This window comes from Arachis hypogaea, chromosome 4 (assembly GCF_003086295.3).
Source record: "Arachis hypogaea cultivar Tifrunner chromosome 4, arahy.Tifrunner.gnm2.J5K5, whole genome shotgun sequence".
Taxonomy (NCBI): domain Eukaryota; kingdom Viridiplantae; phylum Streptophyta; class Magnoliopsida; order Fabales; family Fabaceae; genus Arachis; species Arachis hypogaea.
This window is the reverse complement of record NC_092039.1, coordinates 66,720,566-66,726,909: the sequence shown is the minus strand read 5'-3', so window position 1 is coordinate 66,726,909 and position 6,344 is coordinate 66,720,566. Positions and strand designations below refer to the sequence as shown.

Below are 6,344 nucleotides of genomic sequence, written 5' to 3'. Positions count from 1 at the left end.
AAGGTGCATATGAGTTCAGACCCTCTTCTTTTAGCTTCTCCTTCTGTGGAGGGTTGGGTTCCTGATTTCTCTCCTCCTTCTTATGTTTTGGACTATCTTGAAGATGTTTTGCTTGTGTGATTTCTTCCCCCACACTCACTTCATCACTAGTGGTGATCACCTTGTACTTTTCCCATCTTACTTTCTTAGCTTCTCCTCTGGGATTCTTCTCTGTGTCACTCGGGAAGCTCTCAGTGGACTTAGGAATTTGCTGGGATAGATACCCTACTTGGGACTCCAGTCTTTTGATGGTATATCCTTGGTTCTTGATGTTAGTTCGCACCTCATCCTTGAATGCTTTGTTGTCCTGGACTTTCTTGCATAAACCTTCAAGTAAGGTTTCAATTCTAGAGAGTTTATCCTCAGAGTATGATGGTGGGTTTAGGTTATAAGAGTGAGGGTGATCATGCTGGTTTTGATATGGGTGTTGAGGAGTGTGGTTAGGTGGTTGTTGATATGATTTTTGTGATGAATGTTGGTGGACAGCATGGTTGTTAGGATTGTGATTTTGATGTCTCTGGTCTTGGCCTTGGTCTTGTTGGTTTCCCCACCCAAAGTTAGGGTGGTTCTTCCAGCCTGGATTATAAGTTTTGAAGTGTGGATCATGATTTTGCCTTGGTGAATTACCAACATAGATGGCTTGCTCCCATTCACCTCCTTCCTCTGTGTTTACTCCTTCTTGGGTTGATGATTATGTGGTGACTGCTGCAACTTGGTTCTTCTCCATTTGCTTTGTAAGGTCAGCTAGTTGCTTGTTAATCATCTTGTTCTGAGCTAGTAGTGCATCAACATGGTTCAGTTCCATTACACCTCGAGTGCTGCTCCTATCAGAAGCATAGAAGTAGTCATTCTCAGCTACAGTCTCAATGACATCTATGGCTTCTTCAATGGTCTTCTTCTTATTCAAAGATCCTCCGGATGAGTGGTCTACTACCTTCTTTGATTTATACGAGAGTCCCTCATAGAAAATATGTAGTTGTACCCATTCATTGAACATGTCCGGTGGGCACCTTCTTGTCAAATCCTTAAACCTCTCCCACGCTTCATAGAGAGTCTCACCATCTTGTTGCCTGAAAGTTTGTACCTCAGCTCTCAGCCTGTTGATCATTTGAGGAGGATAAAACCTTGCCAAGAATTTGTTCACTACATCTTCCCATGCTGTTAAACTCTCCTTTGGGAAAGACTCCAACCATTTAGACGCCTTGACCCTGAGTGAAAAGGGGAACAAGAGCAATCTGTAAACATCTGGGTGGATGCCATTAGACTTCACAGTGTCACATATTCTTAGGAAGGTGGTTAAATGTTAATTTGGGTCTTCTTGGGCACTTCCTCCGAATGAACAGTTGTTCAGAACAAGGGTGATGAGCTGGGGTTTTAGCTCAAAGTTGTTAGCATGTATGGTTGGGTTTTGGATGCTGCTTCCACAGTTGCCTGGGTCTGGATTGATGTAAGATCCTAGAACCCTTCTTCCTGGCTCAGCATGATTTACAGGGCCATCTCTGGCATGGTTATGAGCTTCTCCTTCATGGTTATCCTCCATGATTGTTTCAAAGAATTCCTCTTCTTCCTGTGCTCCAACAACTCTTTTGCATCTTGCTACCCTTCTTTTTTCTAAGGAGGGTCCTCTCAGGTTCAGAATCAAAGGGCGTTGAAGCTCCGCCTCTTCTACCTGTCATACAACCAGCACAGCTCACAGCAAGAAAGAAATTGCAGAAATTATAATGGTTAAAGTGGTTGTTAGTGTGAGTGGTGCAAATTGTCAAACAATTAGTGGGTTAGTTGATGAGCGGATAATTTGTATGCTTTTTGGCATTGTTTTTAGTATGTTTTTAGTATGTTCTAGTTAGTTTTTAGTATATTTTTATTAGTTTTTAGTTAAAATTCACTTTTCTGGACTTTACTATGAGTTTGTGTATTTTTCTGTGATTTCAGGTATTTTCTGGCTGAAATTGATGGACCTGAGCAAAAATCTGATTCAGAGACTAAAAAGGACTGCAGATGCTGTTGGATTCTGACCTCCCTGCACTCGAAGTGGATTTTCTGGAGCTACAGAAGCCCAATTGGCACACTCTCAAAGGCGTTGGAAAGTAGACATCCTGGGCTTTCCCGCAATGTATAATAGTTCATACTTTGCTCGAGATTAGATGGCCCAAACCGGCGTTCCAAATCAGCTCAAGACTGCCCAGCGTTAAACGCCGAAACTGGCACAAGAATGGGAGTTAAACGCCCAAACTGGCACAAAAGCTGGCGTTTAACTCCAAGAGAAGTCTCTACACAAAAATGCTTCAATGCTCAGCCCAAGCACACACCAAGTGGGCCCGGAAGTGAATTTTTATGTCATTTACTCATCTCTGTAAACCCTAGGCTACTAGTTCTCTATAAGTAGGACCTTTTACTATTGTATTGGAATCTTTGGATCATTTTAAATCTTTTGATCACTTTAGATCTTAGATCATTGGGAGGCTGGCCTCACGGCCATTCCTAGACCTTTATTCTTATGTATTTTCATGGTGGAGTTTCTACACACCATAGATTAAGGTGTGGAGCTCTGCTGTACCTCGAGTATTAATGCAATTACTATTGTTCTTCTATTCAATTCGGCTTATTCTTGTTCTAAGATATCACTTGTTCTTCAACTTGATGAATGTGATGATCCGTGAAACTCATCATCATTCTCACCTATGAACGTGTGCCTGACAACCACCTCCGTTCTATCTTAGATTGAGTGGATATCTCTTGGATCCCTTAATCGGAATCTTCGTGGTATAAGCTAGAATTGACGGCGGCATTCAAGAGAATCCGGAAGGTCTAAACCTTGTCTGTGGTATTCTGAGTAGGATTCAATGATTGAATGACTGTGATGAGCTTCAAACTCGCGATTGTGGGGCGTTAGTGACAGACGCAAAAGAATCACTGGATTCTATTCCGACATGATCGAGAACCGACAGCTGAATAGCCGTGCCATGACAGGGTGCGTTGAACATTTTCACTGAGAGGATGGGAGGTAGCCACTGACAACGGTGAAACCCTACATACAGGTTGCCATGGAAAGGAGTAAGAAGGATTGGATGAAGACAGTAGGAAAGCAGAGAGACGGAAGGGACAAAGCATCTTCATACGCTTATCTGAAATTCCCACCAATGAATTACATAAGTATCTCTATCTTTACCTTTATGTTTTATTCATCATTCATAACCATTTGAGTTTGCCTGACTAAGATTTACAAGGTGACCATAGCTTGCTTCATACCAACAATCTCTGTGGGATCGACCCTTACTCGCGTAAGGTTTATTACTTGGACGACCCAGTACACTTGCTGGTTAGTTGTGCGAAGTTGTGTTTATGCCATGGTATTGAACACCAAGTTTTTGGATTCATCACCGGGGATTATTTGAGTTGTGAAAAGAAGAGATCACAATTTCGTGCACCAAGTTTTTGGCACCGTTGCCGGGGATTGTTCGAGTATGGACAACTGACGGTTCATCTTGTTGCTTAGATTAGGTATTTTTCTTCAGAGTTCTTAAGAATGAATTTCAAGGTGATGTTCTTATCATCACCAAAGCTGATTGATTTTCATTAATTTAGCTCTTGAATGCAATGCCCTGCTGAAGCATGTTCAGCCATGTCTAATTTCTTTAGACTGAAGCTTTAGACTAACATTGCATGATTCCTGGAATTCTCATTAAGAATTTTGATAACTTTATTTTCTTTTTCCACTTAATTTTCAAAAAATCCAAAAAAAAATTTTTATGTTTCTTTTTGAGTCTAGTGTTTCATTTTAAGTTTGGTGTCAATTGCATGTTTTTGTTCTTCTTGCATTCATTCATGTGTCTTAAGTGATCTTCAAGATGTTCTTGATGATTTCATTACTCTGATCTTTAAATTCTCTTGACTTGAGTGTTTATGTGTCTCATATGCATTCTCATTTTGTTAGTGTCAGTAGTATACAAACTGCTAAGTTTGGTGTCTTGCATGCATTGTTATTTGATTTTAGTTGCATATTGATTATTTCTTATTATTAAAAATCCAAAAATATTTTTAATTTGTGTCTTTTCAAGTCAATAATACAGAGAATTGAAGATTCAGAACATACAGCAGAGGAATTATATAGAAAAAGCTGGGCGTTCAAAATGCCCAGTAAGGAAGACAAACTGGCATTTAAACGCCAGCCAGGGTGCCTGGCTGGGCGTTTAACGCCCAAAAGGGTAGTGGTTTGGGCGTTAAACGCCAGAATGTGCACCATTCTGGGCGTTTAACGCCAGGATGGCACAAGAAGGAAGATTTTGTTTTCAAATCAATTTTTTTTTAGTTTTCAAAATCTTTTCAAAATCAAATCTTTTTCAAATCAAATATTTTCAATCAAATCTTTTTCAAAATCAATTTCTTTCCATTTTCAAAAATACTTGCTATCAATTAATGATTTGATTCAACATTTCAAGTGTGTTGCCTTTTCTGTTGAAAAAGGTTTAATGTTTGAATCATATCTTTTCTTGTTAGCCAAGTTATTAATTTTTAAAATCAAATCTTTTTAAAATATTTTTCAAATCATATCTTCTCAATCACATCTTTTTAAAACCAATCATATCTTCTTAACCACATCTTTTTCAAAATAGTTTTCAATCAAATCTTTTTTTCAAAATCTTTTTAAAAAATCACTTTACTTCTTTCTTAATCTTGGTTTTCGAAAATCAATTGAAGTTTTTCAAAATGTCTTTAAAATGTTTTTAAATTATTTTTGAAAATTTCTTCCCATCTTCTCACATCCTTCTATTTATGGACTAACACTATTCCTTAATGCACAATTCGAACTCCATCTTTCTTGATAAGTTTGAATTTTCTACCTCTTCCTTCCATTTTTCTTTTCCTCTGACACCTCAAGGAATCTCTATACTGTGACATAGAGGATTCCATATTTTCTTGTTCTCTTCTCTTTCATATGAGCAGGAGCAAAGACAAAAGCATTCTTGTTGAGGCTGATCCTGAACCTGAAAGGACCTTGAAGCGAAAGCTAAGAGAATCTAAGGCACAATTCTCTGTAGAGGACCTAACAGAAATCTTCAAAGAAGAAGAACCCATGGCAGCCGAAAACAACAACAATGCCAACAATGCAAGGAAGGTGCTGGGTGACTTTACTGCACCTATTCCCGACTTCTATGGGAGAAGCAGCTCTATCCCTGCCATTGGAGCAAACAACTTTGAGCTTAAGCCTCAATTAGTTTCTCTAATGCAACAGAATTACAAGTTTCATGGACTTCCATTGGAAGATCCTCATCAGTTTTTAGCTGAATTCTTGCAAATCTGTGACACTGTCAAGACCAATGGGGTTGACCCTGAGGTCAACAGACTTATGCTATTCCCTTTTGCTGTAAGAGACAGAGCTAGGATATGGTTGGACTCACAACCTAAAGAAAGCTTGAACTCTTGGGAAAAGCTAGTCAATGCCTTCTTGGCAAAGTTCTTTCCACCTCAAAATTTGAGTAAGCTTAGAGTGGAAGTCCAAACCTTCAGACAGAAGGAAGGAGAATCCCTCTATGAAGCTTGGAAAAGATACAAACAATTAATCAGAAAGTGTCCCTCTAACATGCTTTCTGAATGGAGCATCATAGGTATTTTCTTTGATGGTCTGTCTGAACTGTCCAAGATGTCTTTGGATAGCTCTGCCGGAGGATCTCTTCATCTGAAGAAGATACCTGCAGAAGCTCAAGAGCTCATTGAAATGGTTGCAAATAACCAATTCATGTACACTTCTGAAAGGAATCCTGTGAACAATGGGACTAATCAGAAGAAAGGAGTTCTTGAGATTGATACTCTGAATGCCATATTGGCTCAGAACAAAATATTGACTCAGCAAGTCAATATGATTTCTCAAAGTCTGTCTGGAATGCAAAATGCACCAGGCAGTACTAAGGAAGCTTCATCTGAAGAAGAAGCTTATGATCCTGAGAACCCTTCAATGGAAGAGGTGAATTACATGGGAGAACCCTATGGAAACACCTATAATCCTTCATGGAGAAATCATCCAAATCTCTCATGGAAGGATCAACAGAGACTTCAACAAGGTTTCAACAATAATAATGGTGGAAGAAACAGGTTTAGCAATGGCAAGCCTTTTCCATCATCTTCTCAGCAACAGACAGAGAGTTCTAAGCAGAACAACTCTGACTTAGCAACCATGGTCTCTGATCTAATCAAAACCACTCAAAGTTTCATGACTGAAACAAGGTCCTCCATTAGAAATTTGGAGGCATAAGTGGGTCAGCTGAGCAAGAAAATTACTGAACTCCCTCCTAGTACTCTTCCAAGCA

General features: G+C 39.3%; 1 pseudogene; it reads left to right on the top strand.

Annotated features, from left to right (window-relative positions):
- The first annotated feature begins 1,036 nt into the window (after window positions 1-1,036).
- On the top strand, window positions 1,037-1,138 carry LOC112798672 (small nucleolar RNA R71; annotated as a pseudogene).
- The last annotated feature ends 5,206 nt before the right edge of the window (window positions 1,139-6,344 follow it).